This window comes from Dermacentor albipictus, chromosome 3 (genome assembly GCF_038994185.2).
Source record: "Dermacentor albipictus isolate Rhodes 1998 colony chromosome 3, USDA_Dalb.pri_finalv2, whole genome shotgun sequence".
Lineage (NCBI taxonomy): Eukaryota > Metazoa > Arthropoda > Arachnida > Ixodida > Ixodidae > Dermacentor > Dermacentor albipictus.
Genome location: NC_091823.1, coordinates 68,204,688 through 68,221,782, shown reverse-complemented (window position 1 = coordinate 68,221,782; position 17,095 = coordinate 68,204,688). Strand labels below are relative to the sequence as shown.

The following is a 17,095-nucleotide window of genomic DNA, read 5'->3' as shown; positions in this document are numbered from 1 at the left end:
CTGCTGGCCCTGAGGCTGCGCAGGAAAACAACAACAACAACGAAGAAAAAATGCGTGGTGGCGGCCCTCGCTCATTCGCGCAAGTGCACGAGGAGGGGACAAGATGCACGCGCGCCGGGTTTCTTTGATATGGAATGCGTCCCGAACGAAAATTGGAAATGAAAGACGGGGAGAGAGGGTAAGTTTAATAGGATGACGGTGGGGAGGATGCGCGCGGAACGAAGAACAACAAAAAGTAAGGAGAACAGCGGTACACACGGACGGGCGAAAGAATGCCGTCGAAAGGCGGCATTGGGACTCGGCGCTGAGCCGAAGTCGACGGAGCAGACCATCGGCGCGTGAGTCGGAGGAAAGAGGCGGTGGTGAAAGAGGAATTCTAATTCATTTATGATTACGGAAAGAACATTAAACAAAGCGAATCAGTGCGCGCTCGATAGTGCGATATGCTTCCGCGTTCTTTCTCGCCGTGATGGCTGCAGAGTCTCTTCTGTGGAGCGTGAGAAAACACACAAAAAAGCTCGGATGACAAAGCAGAGGCTGAAAGGGTGAAAAGGCGGGCCACGGGATGGCGTATAAGACGGGTGCTGCGTTGGCGTTTGGCGTAAGAGATAAGGGAGAGTTCAGAGCAGGCGCGACTGATGTATCGATCCAAAGTTGCGATGACTCTTCGTGCTTTAGGATGTGTAACCTTTTCTGATATACCGACGCCCTGAAGGCGAGGCCCTAAGAAAAATACATTGCCGTGTTTTTCTTTTTCTCTCTTTATGCGGAAGCAGACTAAGCGTAATGTCAACATGCAGCCTTTGGCGTCAATTTTCCCGCACATGAACAGCCCCGCTCACCCGTCTGGCGCTACACTCGTCAGTGTCATCGTCTCCGAAATTGTTTTTGGTTCTCACTCTGCGGAGTATGTGAAAAGTTTATTTCTAGCGAGGACGACCGAAGCTAACTCTAATGAGATTTTTGTAAAAATCGCTTTGTTTGCTTGATCACAGCGATGACAATACATGCATGCCACTAGATCAAGCGTTAAGCCAAGCTCTCCCAAAGAAGGACGCCATCTACTGAAATGGGCAATGGCGGGCGTTAGAGTCTTTCTGCTTACAGTTTAGGAGTTTCTTTTGGTTCTTGTTGAGGGCACAAGTAAGTACAACCACGAATCCTTAGACAGATTTCTTGTATGTGTATCTTATTTTGTTGTAGCGCAAGCTGAACAAGGACAACAGAAAGACACATCTGACGCAAACAGCGCTGTGTGTGTCAGATGTGCCTTTCTGTTGTCCTTGTTCAGCTTGCGCTACAACAAAGTAAGATATGCCGTACCAACAAGTCCCTATAGCTATCTCCATTGTATGTGTAGTTTTGAAGGGATCTCGGCTTTCGTCTTGGGCCCACGTTTATGATCTGTCACCTTACTATAGGGCACAAAGCGAAGAAAAAAATAAACAGACAAGAAAAACAGGGAATAATAAATGCTGCTATTCTTTTTGAAAAATTCCTCACATTGAAACTAACACAATGACCATTTCGTATACAGGGTTGCGGTTCCGCATTGTAGAAGTGCTCAAATATTCAAATACTTGTGAATGTTACATGTCTTCGTCGCTATTGCGTATTGGTTTTGTTAAGTTATAGTGGAAACAGGCGCCAACAATATGCATAGCATACAAAATAACGCCTCGCAGAAGCAGCTAATCATGTATGGGAACCTTGCCTATAGGCTTGTAAAATAGTGCCCTGGTATGCTGAATTTCAGAAATCGGTGTTGCAGAATTTTGTACCATAAGTATCCGATGACCTTCTCTGCACCAGGGCCCCGGGTGCAGTGTAACTGGCTTTTATCGTAAGACAATGGTAAAAAAATGACAACTAAAAAGAAAAGTAAAAAAAATATGTAGCGAACACCTACGTACCTTTCCAGCTCGATCCAAATACCCATATTGGGCTGCACCGCAGGAAAGATATTACTGATACGTGAACCTAATGCGGTTATTTGTGGATAACCAAACATTCAACAGTTAAATATTATGTCAATTTAAACAAACATTGAAAGTTTGGATTTGTTAAGAACATATTTATATGGATATTGAATTTGCTTAATGCAAATAGGGATATATGTTTTTTAAAAGGCCGATAAATACGGCCAACGACGTCTGATACCCTATCTCTCCAGATACATTATTATTAATAAGATTATTGCATCAAAACACAAAGAAACAGACCACGGGAAAGAAACAAAAGCAGATTAGCAAAAGGTTCGTGGGATTTACAACACGTCCACTTCATTGAGGAGAAAAAAAAACGAAAGCAAGGAGAAGGGAGGAACGCACAACCTGAGACAGAGTACCCCATATGGGCCGATGAAGAGCGTTATACAGATGTATATAGTGGCTGTAAGGAATTCCCCAGCAGCATTGTGAATCTCGTGTTAACTTGATGCTCGACTGTTTGGAAATAAGTCAGTGAGCGAACAGCGTGAAATACTATAGTTGCCGAAACTTGCTTAAGAGTCTTCAGCGACGAGTGCATCAAGCGGGGTATTGTCAAAGCAATTCTCAAGTGTTGCAGTTCTGTTTCCAAAAAGCTGTACATGACGGGTTACGTGCGAGCGCATCTGCCGCATAATGTGCCGTATGTGTAACTTCAGCAGAACATCAGCTGTCCGGTGGGCTCGAACACTTACACCAGGTTGGCGTAATCTCTTCAGACGTAACTTTATCAGGGGTGTAATTGTTTTTCAAGTCGGTTCCATTTACCGACTGGTCTGATACGAACAATACTTTGTTAAAATACCCCTGAGGCTGACGACATCTCCATATAAGTGGAAAAAATAACTGTCTGCTCATGATTGTTATCGCAAAACCGTTTTTAATAGCCTAAACACGGAGATGAAGATGTAAAATTCGGGGATTAGATTGGCGGGTTGATACTGCCCCCTACATTTTCGAGCCAACTCGCGGCAATCGAAAAACTCCTCATAGGGGCTTTCCTCATTTGTGGAGAAACAACTACCTAAATCAAATTGGCGAGAATACTCACAAACGTTGAAGGCGATACCACCGCTTGAAGCCGTTACACAAGTTGCCCATGCCTGTGGCTTTGTATCCCGGATGGAAATGTTATGTAGTCGTGCCTGAGTTAACTTCAATAAGAGTCGCAGTTTCGCCAGAAAGGCGAAGCATCGATTGGGATAGCAAATTAGTGAACCGCTGGCTATACGAAGTAAGGATAGTAGTTTTATTGACTGTATAAGCTGGTAAACATAGACATGCTAACTAAATTAACAAACACGGTGTCATGCGCTCAGAAGCAAAAATGAACACATCTCACTCGATGACCGCAGAAACTGGCAGTCAAAATACTGGAGTGAGGAAGCGCGGCAGCAGCGAGCGAATTGACCTTCGCGCTGCGTCTCTCATCAACGCGAACTCACAGCGCGTGGTGGACTGTGTCCCGTCGCAGATGGCTTTCAGGATACAGCGGCCCGGCGTAGAACGCGCCCTACCCTCTACCGGATCATTGCGCGCGACGGAAGACGGCGCGCTTCTTTCCTCGCTTCCGTGCGCAAGATTGAGCCGCGATCGCCGGCTCACCCTCGCACGCTTTCACTCGCACAAGCACTCATGGCGCTGCGACGATTTTATTGCCCCTTGACTTTATACGGAACCTCACGGCGACGGCGACGGCATAAATGCGCCTGGGATGTCCATATAATTTCTACGGGAAAAAAATCTTTTAAGCGAGTTACAAAGGGTACTCGGGTTTTTAAGTGGAAACATAGAATCCCCTGGTGATTCGCTCCTCTCGGGTGGTGTGATTATTAGACACGTGGTTACAAACACCCTCATATCGCTCATAACAACACACTCAGACAATCCCGCGCGGAGGCAATGGCGTAGCAAGTGGGCGCTTCAATAATACTTGGCAGACCCGCAGATGTGAAAGACGCTGCGCATCACACCCTGGGCACTCGCGACATCTCCGGAAGACCGACTGCCTTCCTGGCATCCAGCGAGCGCTCATGCAGCTGTGTGAAGAAAACGGCGCGAAGTAAAGTTATTCTTTCAGGTAAATATTGTTTTTGGTCTGTTCAACACCTATAAAGCCACTGTGAAATAGGAGTTTGAGTCATCAGGAAGGGACTCTTGGCTCTGCCATGTTACGGAAATACAGGGCCATGCTGCTGTTATATTATACGAACCACTGCAATCTCTAGATGAGCTAGCCGTCCGTGATGGTTATTCGCTCACCATTTCCAGGAACGCAGACGTCATTTCCCCCATGCGCGATCTTGGTAAGTAGAGTAGGCGCTGAGAGAGCTTCCCATTGTGGGGCAGACGTAGGGAGAGAGGCAGAGAGGGAGAGTGAAAGAAAGAAAACAGTTTTTAAAGTGAGATCGCGTACAACTCGACAAACCAGATCTATATGTGATGCAATGTCCTCCGATTGACTTGCAGCTTAAGCAATAGCTGTGCAGTTGTGTGAATTAGAGCATTTAAGTGTGTGGTACATTGAAATCCCAGTACCACTTGAATATCTGCTCAATGTTCTTTAATTCACTGAGCCATTATTACCTTAGTAATGCAAATTTGCTTCAGCTACGTCGGGTCTTCAATTATAATGTTTCTACCTCAACTATTTTCGCCTGATTTTCGGGGTATATCATGAAGGAGTCGCCATGGATTGTGGCACGTGTGCAATTAAACGTCCCCACCCCTCTTCTGGGGATGGAGACTTCAGTGTTGGATGCGTCTACGAAGCGGACTGGCCTCTAGAGCGACACCGACCACAACGACACCAGTGTCTCCTCACTCAGCAGTAAGGACGTCTCGGATGACGACTTTCAGCTTGTGAGGAGCCGCAAGGCGAAACGAAGGAACACCAGGACGTACGCTTCTTCAAGCACGTATAGTGTCGGACAAAATCGGAATACTTCAGTCAGTACGATTCTATTTGTACCGAAACTCGCTACCGACAACCTGAGGTGACTTAACGGACATGGCCCATAAGAGAAGCTGTATAGTGCAATGGATGCTACTGAATAATTTTGACCACCTCAGGTAAAAAATAAATAAATAAATATAGATGATGTGATTTTACGTGTAAAAACCAGGACCTGGTTATGAGGCACGCCGTTCGAGGTGGGAGACGCTGGAGTATTTTTGACCACATGATGTTCTTCAACGTGTAACTGAATCTAAGCGCATCAGCATTTCGGCAGTTGCATTCACTACGGTCGCTATCTAACCAGTGACCTCGATCGATACAGGGCAACGCCATAGCCACTGGTTTTGGCACATACAACCCCGTTCTTTTTTTACTTATAGACACCAGGCTTCCGCGGCTGCTTACCTGGGATAACAATCAAACGAGAAAACTTATACGCGTCCTTCAAAAAAAAAATAACAGCTGAATTCACCACGCCAATTCCTGCAGCAAATGAGCATTCATATTTACTGCAGTTTCCTCTCGCGAGATCCATACATATACGTATAGTCGTAACGCACGCGTCCGGCATTGTGTACCCTGCCCAATGAATGCGCGCTCGAACTGGCGCTACGAACGTGTTTTTTTTTTTTTATTGCTAGAACTTTCTCGCACGCTTGCAGCAACTGAAAATACAACTCGCGCGGAACACACATTCAAGCATTACGGACAAGAGAAGCGAGTTGAAGCTTGCACAAAGGTATTGTACGGCCACGCTATAGCATCGAAGTCGGGAGAGCGCCAGCATGGCAAGCGCGCGCTGCTGTGAATGTAGTTTATTATCGCATACAACTAAAGGGGGAACACTAACGCATCGATGCCCGATAAGTGATTCCCCCATGTGCGCGTTTCCCAGTAACGTCAATGCGATATTTGGCTTGTCCTTTGTGTGCGCCGCGCCGGACGTTTATAACTCCCGCACTTTTCTCGCAGAATAAAAGACCGGACGCCTGCTAACGTAGTTAAGCGAGTGGAAGATAATCTCAAGACTGGGCAGCAATTTTCAGGGAGCAATTAATTCTGGGCGCACGTTCATTTTAATTCGAGCTACCGCATAAACAACTCGCTGGAACCGGAACATCGTCTTCGCTTGCCTGGTCTCTTATGCGTCGCGCTGTTGTGACTCGTTAACGAAGTGGTTTGTTTCATTAATCGGCGAGAGAAGTGATTAAATATTCAAAATTGCCAAACACATCCTACTGTAACGGCGCACTCAAACGCTTCTGCTTGAGAATATGGTATGCCATATGTTTAAAGAAATATGGGGAACACGAAAGAGAGAAAGAAAGAAAGGAAGGAAAGAAGAGAGAAAGGCAATAAACACGTTTAAGCGCATGTAGTATTGTGAAATGAATGCCAGCTTCAGCAGTTCGCGAGCCCACCAGCTTCGTTAACAAACGTGGGCTTTTGCAGCACGACTTTTCATGGACGCTGCATGAGGGCCTCCAATGAATCGTAAAATGTGACAGGCTAACGCGGAACGCGTAACTCAGAGCAAACAGCATCTGCAGGCATTCGCACGCCTCGATAATTACAGTATAGCACACACTCGAAGCCCGCATCGCTCAATGGTCACGCATTATTGCGTTTGGGCTCTTCATTAAGTGCGCGCCTGGAGACATCTATAAAAAAATATGAATGGTAATTACTAGTTCGGAGCACGTCTGCAGAAACAAGAACGGGAATACTTGAGAGAATCGAACAAAGGAGTCCCACTTAAGGTGAATGGATCGGGCCTTGTTAAGGTTCGAATTCTATATATATATCTATATATATATATATATATATATATATATATATATATATATATATATATATATATATATATATATATATATTAGCTTCGTTGCGCGTAGCCCGAACATATATGGCAAGTACTTTCCCTAACGTTACGTATGCGTTGATGCTCCGATACATGGCATCAGCTTAACACAAGTTTACAACCGGGGAAGGGGAAAAGAACGCTATCGTTCTCTCTGCAGCTATATTTTCCCGAATTATGTAGAACAGTGTAAACATAGCCAGGGAAGCGCTATAATAAGAAAAACGCCACTGTGAAGCCTGTTAGCAGCGCTACGTGGCGGAGTTCGCATGTGCCGCAAAACGCCGAGTTTGCACACAAGTCAACAACGTCCCTTGCACAATCCGAAGATGGCATGGTATACGCAGAAGCTTATTCAGGTTTTACTCATACGGGGCATTCTACTGCAGTGTCCTTTTATAGTTCTTGTTGCTGAAGACATCTTTGAAATGTTGAAGAACCCCTTCCATATGCTACACGCGTTTAAAATTTCCTTTCCATTCCAATTTTGTACCGCAATGTAAAATAGAAACGTGACACGCAAATGCAGGCCGACCACAACATCGAGCTACGCTTACAACTGAGCAGCGAATGGGTTGTGTGCATCGCACCGATGAAAAATGGAACGGTAGGATTAAAAGTGGAAGACTTATGGTTCTTGCAAAATGCGCTGCTGTATCTGTGCGACCGACTTCAATGCGTTCCTGGAGCCCAAAGATCAGGGCTCGTAAACAAACCCGCGCGAATGTCAGGCACGCAATGCGGCTTGCATAAACGCGAATGCGCATTCCTACTTGTCTTAACTGGTTGACGCATTAGTCTGGCTCTGTAGTATATGCATATGGCAGATCTGTCTCCTGCGGAATCCTGCAAAATGGAGGAAGGGTCATGAAAGAAAAAAATGGGCATCCATCTGGCTAGCTCTAAGCTACAAAGGAAACTCATACGGGTTTCGCAGAAAGAAAGGCTTGGCAGTTGAGGAAAATTTCCGTCCCGGCCCGGGATTTGACCTCGGGGTCGACGTCTTTCCAGGGTGGTCGATTTAACATCTGAGCTAACCAGGAGGCTAGTAGCTCGCAGCATTTCTTTTTTTTCGTGGCATGCATACTGCCGCTGTACTTTAATATCCTGCTGGCGCAAAGTAATATGACGCGTAGGGCGGCTGTTAACGCAGAACTAGGCGGGACATACAACCGAGGGGTGGTTAGCAGCGGAAAGCATTTGTTATCGCAAGCGTTCCTCGTGGATGCAATTATAACGGCGACACTATACAGTGTACAACTGGGGAGAAGTGTGCGCAACAAATTTACTTGCACAAGGCACTCAGGCAGTGCCGAGAACCGTACTACAGTGAAAGCTCGTTAATTCGAACTTCAATAATTCGAATTTATGGATAATTCGAACTGTACGATTTGGTCCGGCCAAGCTCCGCAGAAGTCTATGTATAAAAAAGTCCGTTAATTCGAACGCGAGAAGGTTCCCTCACGGATAATTCGAACTACGCTCACCTGGCACACGGCCAGAGAAAAGCGCCTACTGCCTACACACAAGGCTGTATTGCCTCCGAAACGGAGAGAACGGCGAGGGAAGGCAAAATCGGAAAAAAATCTAACCGACGCGGGGTCAGCCAGAAGGCAGTGACGGCTGCCGCGCCTCCGTTCTACGTAACCTCCAAGACTTCTTGCCCGTTCCGAATCTCGGAGGCTTTGCAAATCTTGTACAGCTGCTAATGTTGTGCGGAGATGGCACGGCAAGCGCCAAAACACAGCGAATCAAGTACGTCGCAGCTGCTCTTGCAATCAAGAACCAACGAATCAGGGCCTTCGCCACCTTCACATGTTAGCGTCTTTGTCTCGGCAGTCTTCATCGGTTGTGCACCTCTGTTTTCAGCTTAGGAGGTATCGGCCGTCGCGAATCATTGTGATAGTGTTAAGCCTCGGCTAACGTTCGTTTCGGTGGACATCGGTGGTGTGGCACAGTCGCACCCAGAGCTTCGACTTGAAGATGGCGTGTGCCCGCGGCACACGCCATCACTTTCTGACGCGCCAAATTTCTGACATGCCCTACTGCTTCCAAATCGCAGCGTACTGTTGCTCTCCTTCACTTTCGTTAGTTCGAACTTTCGTTAATTCGAACTGAAGCGGCTTCCCCTTGCGGTTCGAATTAACGAGCTTTTACTGTACTAGACTAACACCGAATAAAAAACGAAAATCCAGCCCAGCATGCAATAAGGCTTGGGCAACTCCACTGAACAGAGACGTGCGACAAATAGAGGGGTTTACTGGCCCGTCTGTATTTGTTCGCCGTTTCACGCCAGACGAGCATGCAGGAGCTGCCGTATCCATACCTTTCTGGTCACGTGCCCGGCGCGGCTATTTTGCAACTTACGTGTTGGTGACACAAAAAAGCAAGCATGCAAGCGCAGTCACGAAATAAAAATAGGTTATTTAATTTTTTTTTCGTCGTTACGTTCATGCCAAAACCACGATTTCATTAGGTGACACGCCCTGGTGGGATCTAGCGGATAAATTTTGACCACATGGGTTTATTTAATGGGCCAGGACGTCGCAATTCTTTGCACTTTTTTTTTTTCTTTGAAGTGTGGCCACCACGGCCGGGATCGAACCCACGACCTCGAATTCCATGGCCACTCAGCTACCATGACGGGTGGGAGAGGCCAGACCAACCTCGAAGGTTGCACCCCGGTAAAAACAAAGGAGAGACTCGGCGTGGCTCTGAACAAAAGGATGGGACACCTCTGCAGCTAAATTGCACTCCTGTCGGCTGGGCAAATCAGATTCACGGGAGACACCCGAGGATTTAATTTCCTCTCGGCGCGCGCTGTCAAGGCGTTGTATGCACAGGTTTCACGCATACGCAGTAATTTCCACTGTCGTCCCTTTCCTTTTATTTGTGCCATTTATTTGTTTTACTTCATTTTGACACTCTGTAAGTGCACTTCTTGCTAATATTTACTGTTCTAGAGGAAGCAGTTTGTCTTTGTATACGCAGTGCGACCACACCTTGCAATTGTGCACTCGAAGGAATGCCTTTTAAGTTTCGTTTTGCGAGGCACGGTGTGGGTTCGGCAGACAAGCTACGTTTACGTGAATCTAATGAAATCGCATATCGAGTCGGAATGTCGCGCCACAGACCAGTCGTTAGGCTCGTCTGCAAACTAGAAGATACGGGGAGCGAGCGTCGAAACGAATTTGGCCAAACGGCAGGTTTAAGGTTAGTTGGCTCGCCCAACCCGATTGGCAAGATTCACTAAGCACGGTCGGGTCGGGTTAGCGCAGCTGGACCAGTTCTAATCAAGCACATGTAAACACAGCTTCAGTGGCGCCTCGGTTGCCTTCCTTTACTTTATTGATGTCTAAGAGAAATTGACTGACGATTACGATACTGCCTAATGCAAAATTTTAGTGCCCCCCCCCCCCTAGCTTTATAATGTTTTCATTTCGTGATCTATTGGCAGGTGCATGGGTGATGCGTGGGCGTTTTCGTCATACCCTCCTCCGCGTTCCGCCTCATGGTTCCGCCCGCGTTCCGCCCCTTCTCTCTCGCCACTTTTTTCAGCCGACGCCGTTCATTCTCAGCTGTGCTCGTTGGCTCGGCTACTCCAGGAACGCCGACGCTCGCCTGAGCAACGGGCGCCTAAGAGCCGCGCTCTAAAATATCCTTGTTGAATAGTGACCAGGGGTGGCATTCTGTAAGAGTCCACCTAGTGGACTGTCCATTTCGGCCGCTGCTGTTTGGATGCAGGTGTACAGGCGAGGAGGAGACGAGCAGCCCCAGCCAATCAGGAACGGCCGAAATGGACAGTCCACTAGGGGAACTCTTACAGAATACTTCCCCAGGTCTTATGCTGACTTATCCTTTTGCACGGAGTAGTCCTGTTGTTGGGAGAAAATCCTGTCGTTGTGAAAGACGGTTGACTCATTTGTTAGGATTCGGGCGTAGTGTATGATTAAGTTACTGACACTACTATAATCGTAAGTTTTTGATCCACCTGATCAGATCAGTTGCTCTTTTGATGGAGCTGATATTGAGGTGATACATTTGTCGATTTTGGTATACACAGGTAATTCCTTGATGCCAAGGCCGTTTTAAATAGGCGTAAAAGGCAAATTTTGGGGGGTAAAAGTGGAGGCCTGGCCGACGATTTCATATGCGCCACATGCATATATACATTGAGTTGAAGGTGATCACGACGAAAGTCTCAAGCTGACAAACTTAGTTCATCAACCTACGCATCGAACATGCTGCGATGCATGCAGACATAGTATGTCAGCCCGGATCAGAAAGAAAGAAAGAAAGAAAGAAAGAAAGAAGGAAAGAAAGAAAGAAAGAAAGAAAGAAAGAAAGAAAGAAAGAAAGAAAGAAAGAAAGAAAGAAAGAAAGAAAGGAAGAAGAAAAGAAAGAAAGACAGACAGACAGACAAACGAAAACGCCCTCAGGCCTTTGGTGTTTCGATATATATAAAACAAATAAGGACAACATGTGGAGATGAGTGTTTGACAACTCCAGTTCCAACATCGGTATAATCCAGGCTTCCACCGTTTATTATTATTACAATAATAACAATATTACTACCTGCACATTCTATGCTCTTGACCGATAACACGCCAAGATAGCTGCATGAGCTTAGGTACTCTGCTTCCGAAGAAGAGGTTGAAGGTTCAATTTGTAGCCGATGGTGACCGTTTACATGACTTTTTCATACATCAGAATGGCCATGCAGAAAACCGCGGAGTATCACAAGTGCGACAACATTAAACGAGGATCAAGAAATGCCAGGAAATGTTCACACTACAGCGCCAGATGGCGGTGTCCGTGTTAGTAAACAGGTATTGTCTCACGGAAAACTTTAGAGAAAACGGATAGCCTTTAAATAGCCTTCAGTAATTCTTAAGGGTCGAAAATAGATGGGCCAAAACTCGGCATGCTCGCCATGCTTGAGCAGTGTTCTACACAAACTTTTACCTGAAAAAGAAAAAAAAAACAAAGGTGAAAGAGATGATGTCGACTACGCTGCATTTTAAGAGAGACGTTGCCAAAAGGGCGCATAAATTTTTGTGAGCCACTCCTTAAATTGTGGCCAAGGTTCTGAACTCCGCAAGAGGCAAACCACGTGGTTACGAGTAAAGGTTCATGGCTGTGGGAGCAGACAGCTCAGGCGATAGACCTGCGGCTGCGCGTTCTCTACCCAGAAGAAAACGCTGAAAAAAAAAAAAACAAAACAAACAAGAATTTAGATCCACGACGACAACAGCGGAGTAAAACGCCAACACCACTGTAGCAACTTATTTCTTCAGAACAGAATGATTGATGGGACCAACCGCAGCGTCTGGGAAAGGCAGAAAGAAAGTACTGTAAAAACGCTAAAAATGACGACAATGAAAAAAAAAAGAAAGGCGAGGTTGTTCGATGGAAGGGTCGCGTGGAAACTAGGGGCATGAACAAATAGCCCATAAAGAGCCCGGCGCAGTAAAAAACGGGCAGATAATGGAATGCGCACAAACATAGAACGCAAAAGATTGACTGCATGAGGATGTTTTTAGGGTTTCTCGTTTTGCTTTCTGCCTATTTGTGAGGGAAAATGAACGACGTGTGAGTAGTTCCGCGGCGCACTGCGGGTGTACGCTTCTATGGCCCGAAAAAAATCCGCGAATCATCTCCGCGAGAATATGTTGCCCACTTCTTTCTTTTTTCTTTCACCGCTATCTTTTTTCTTCTTCTTTCGTTCGCGTGATACGGTTCTATTTAGAAAGCTTGAGGTTGACCGCGAGATTGTGGATAGAAAAGAAAAAGGCAGCAAGAAAATCGTTTAGAATTTTTTTTTTAATGCGAGACGGGCCGAGCTTCCGATGCTACGAGCTTCCGATGCTACAAACTGGCTGTTGTCACGATGTGGAGTCGAACGTGCTTTCTCATGATTGCAGATACGCACGCGTTTGTCACCCTTTACTGCTCTCCAACGATGCGGTATAATGGGTCTAGTGGCCTGACTCTATAGGTGCGTAGGAAAAAAAAGTGTAATTGCCGATTTCCACAGCGTCGAAGTTCCGGGTTACGAGAGGCACTAACCAGATGACGCACCTTTGCTCAGTAGGTAACTGCGTGAGCGTGAAGGACGCAAGTAGATGCGAAACAGAATTGCAGCAGTGCGCTCTGCAGTTCGATGCCCCATTAGATGGTTCGCACCATATGCTGTTATGCATATGTTGTTGTAATATACATTGTGCTTTCGGGTGGCGCGTTAACGATTGCAGGTTGGAAATATGCGGCACAAGAAAAAGTTGAACTGCAGTTTTTTATTTTCCATTTCATGTTTCTAGCGGCCACGACCTGCTAGCTGAAACACAATTCACGCTGGGGCGACTTGCAAGGACATTTAATAACGAAAATAATAACGGATTTAAGAACAATTTTTTAAATGTTCCCTGCGCAACTCCCAGTCCGCACTAGAACGCGTTCTTAAATTCGTTATAATTTTCGTTATTAAATGTTCGTGCAAGCCGTCCCTGGTGTTACTGGCTGGTTGCGGTGGGCGAAGCTAACAACCTGTTCTTAGGTTATTGAAAGTTAAAAGTTTGTTTTCCACGCCAATAAAGGGAAGAGGTCCTCAGAGCGAAATGTCGCTTCCGTAAGGGGTATACTTATCAGGTATTTATTGCGATGCAATGTTCTATACACTGTAATGTGTCAGAAACTTTACGACATAGAGGTGTACCAATGACCGCGCTTCTTATCAGTGAGGTAATAGAAGAAGGACGGTGGCGGCAAGCGTCACCTACGACTATCACTCAAATGTGTGGGCGGTCAGACCTTGTGCGCGTGCGGAGACAATTCCCCATCAGTTCTCTTGCGCACGTTTAAGTATTCACCACGTTAGATGGCCGCCTTATCCGTGGGTCGGTCCTTTTTTCTTATCTTTTGACTTATGACCACCTCTACGAACTTCACTGCCATTAAAAAAGAAGTTCCACACACAATTGCTTTTAAAATATGTTATCTCGCGCGCGGATTCTCGGTTGCAACAGGGTCCTTCTAAACTTTTCTTTGAACAAGCGTTAGTGCTGAAGAAGCACTGCCACGAATTCCTTTGCCTGACCCGTAAAGGCTATAGTTGTTTGCCCCGTTAAACTTACATAAATGAAGTGGCATATTTTTTGTTAGCAGCATCTGGCACGTAAGAATGTACAGAACAGCGCAAAAACAATCGCACGCTGATAAAACGACGAATCTACCAGAAAATTTTGAAGTTATTTAGTGTGGTCAAAATTATGCCCCCGCAATAACATGTATAGTATTAAGACCTCTGTATTAAAAAAAAAGAAAAAAAACCGTCTGCGCGCTTCATCGTATCTCTAAATCATGGCTCAACCTCATTTGGTGTGCAGGACGAGCTGTCAACATTGGCAGTAAGCATAAACTTTCGAGTTCGCCATATATATATATATATATATATATATATATATATATATATATATATATATGTAACAGGAGCTTAATGTGGGGATAAAACAAGGCACCCTCGTCGATCACGAGATTATAGTTCGTGCGGACACAACGCGAAATCTTCTTATTTTTTCAATTTTTCAGTATAGACTATCGGAAAAAATAATATAATCGTCACAGCAATCTTGGTCCTGGGCGCCTTCAATTGCCCGAGATCTGCGTAAGAATTGATCTGCACCCAGCACGATAAATAAGCCCTGCTGTATAAAAATGTATTTATTGGCGATGCGCACACGCAAAGCCTAAGCAGAATTGCTTTTGTTTTCTTTGCGTGAACCATTTTTAAGGCATGTTATAGCATCTTCTCGCGTGCATACACACAACAGTGCGCGGAACGTCGGCAACAGGAATAACAGATGAGTCGGTTTTCCGAAAGATTTTTTTTTTAACCTAACGCTTTGTTCAATTGCTCTAAACAAAGTCCTGCAGACAGATAGCTAAATGACGAGGTACAGAACGAAGGAAATGAAAAAGGAGATGACGAAAACCAGTGAGCGTTCTCGTACGCAGAAACGTACATTGCTTCAACTGGACATGTCCTTGCATCAACTAGACTTGGGTTAAGAGCGGATATGGTGTGTATAGTTTGAAAACTGTGATCGCTATAAAGCTTGAACTGCTTTTGCGTATATAAAGCGCTTTTTTGTTGATATCACATAATGTAATGATCTGCACGTCCGGATGACAAATATGGCAAGCATGGCGAATTCGTGAGTTGGGGCCTGCGCAGGCAAGCCATAAAAGGATTATGGGATGAACGAAAAGCGTTCAGAAGAAATTATGGCTTTGAATTTTCACAGAACTCAAGACGAGACGATTGAACAGCAAGCGCACAATCAATCAATCAATCAATCAATCAATCAATCAATCAATCAATCAATCAATCAATCAATCAATCAATCAATCAATCAATCAATCAATCAATCAATCAATCAATCAATCAATCAATCAATTCCATTTATCCATCAATAAAGTCTATCAAGGAAGAAAATAAATTCCATCCATCAATCTATCAAATCAAATCAAATCAAATCAATCAATCAATCAATAACATTCATCACATCACATCACATCCGTCCATCACATCACATCACATGCCTCCGTCACATCTCGTAACGTCATGTAGATCGCATCGCATCACATCACATCAGATCACACCACATCCATGCATCCATCCATCCATCCATCCATCCATCCATCCATCCATCCATCCATCCATCCATCCATCCATCCATCCATCCATCCATCCATCCATCCATCCATCCATCCATCCATCCATCCATCCATCCATCCATACGATAAATGAGCGTAATGGACAGGACATTAGCGTAGTCACCTTATGTTACAATTATAGTTACCTTTCCTACCCGCGCGCGCGCACGCACGCACGCACGCACGCACACAGACACCATCAACTACTAAAAGCATGAACAACTGCGCGGAAATGAGCGTAAAATTCTGCAAAACTTAAATTATTTCAAACTTCTACATTTCCGCTTTGTATCTTTACGCTCTTATATGCGCGCGGAGCTTTAATTAAAGGCATTGCACTACGCATCCTTGAAGCCTATCAGGTATTGGAATACAAACTGGGTCAGTTCGATAACGAAGAAATGTTACCCTGGTGGAACCTTCAAGTTTATTTATATTTGCTCTGCACTCAGCCAACCCAGCTTTTCGAATAACTTCCCTGAAGAACCCAGATTAGTGGATTAAAATTTAGGACGCACTGATAAAGAGAAGAACACTGCCGGTTTGTTGAATTGATCAAGCCCGCCTCTTCGGCTCTCCAGCTGTTCTCTCTGTCGTATTTCTTCTCGATCAGCAAACTTATGGGCACAGATGCTGAGTTCTTACGAAGCGAGTTGTTGGCGCGCTGCGAATAACGACAACAGTTGGTTCCCTGGCGAGTTGGCGCACGAAATGGCTTAATCAGATGGATGCTGTAATCGGCGATATAGTGTAATTGGAGTTATGCAGGATTAGTTAATATATTCTTCTACAGTTTACTAAAGGCACGGAAGACGCAGAATGAGACGTCATACACACGATACTCTGTGACATATTACGAATGTTTCTGTGAGTTTTGAGGCAAGTTAACACTGGCGCAACGACACGCTCTCGAATTTACCATCTGGGCGTTCACATTAGGCTTGCGCATGCTGAAATTAAAGAGAAGCTTCCGTTAGAGCTACGAAAGCTGTTTTCGTTGTTCTTGCTGTATTCTTGCGTTATAAAATACCCTACACCGTATGAAATGGAGTAATAGGTTGTCCTTATGTTTACAAAAAATAAAGAAACGATGCGCAAAATACACGCTATTACCTATATTGCAAACAGCTATACATGAATAGATGGGCACTGTACCGAAAGTACAAATTGACGTCGCTGACGCCACAGTCACTGCATTCTTCCGCGCTGCTATTTCTAGACTATGAGATGAAATAATTATCCAGCAAGAGTGCGGTGTCTTCTTCCACTGCACATGCTAACCGACTGCACTGTTTCTCTTTTCAAATTCGTAATTTCTGTTTGTATTGCTGCCCAACCAATTTAACACAGGCGAACTCTATGGCTATTTGCCTAGCAATATGCACAATGCAAATATAAGAATGTTGCGAAAGAAACTGAAATTAAATGAAGAAGTTTGCTATTAAGTTCGCATGGTCGTTGAAAGTCAGTGTTGCCACGTCAATCAAAAATATTCACGATACCTCACAATATCAGACGCTACATAGAAAATGAAAAGCGCGACAAAATTTTAAAAGTCAGTTCGCCTTTGCG

The 17,095-nt window shown here is 45.1% G+C and overlaps 1 protein-coding gene across 1 annotated transcript in view; it reads left to right on the top strand.

Annotated features, from left to right (window-relative positions):
• The window catches only part of LOC135905551 (cell adhesion molecule Dscam1-like), a 448,511-nt gene that overhangs the window by 284,964 nt on the left and 146,452 nt on the right, over window positions 1-17,095 (top strand). The window lies entirely within an intron of this gene.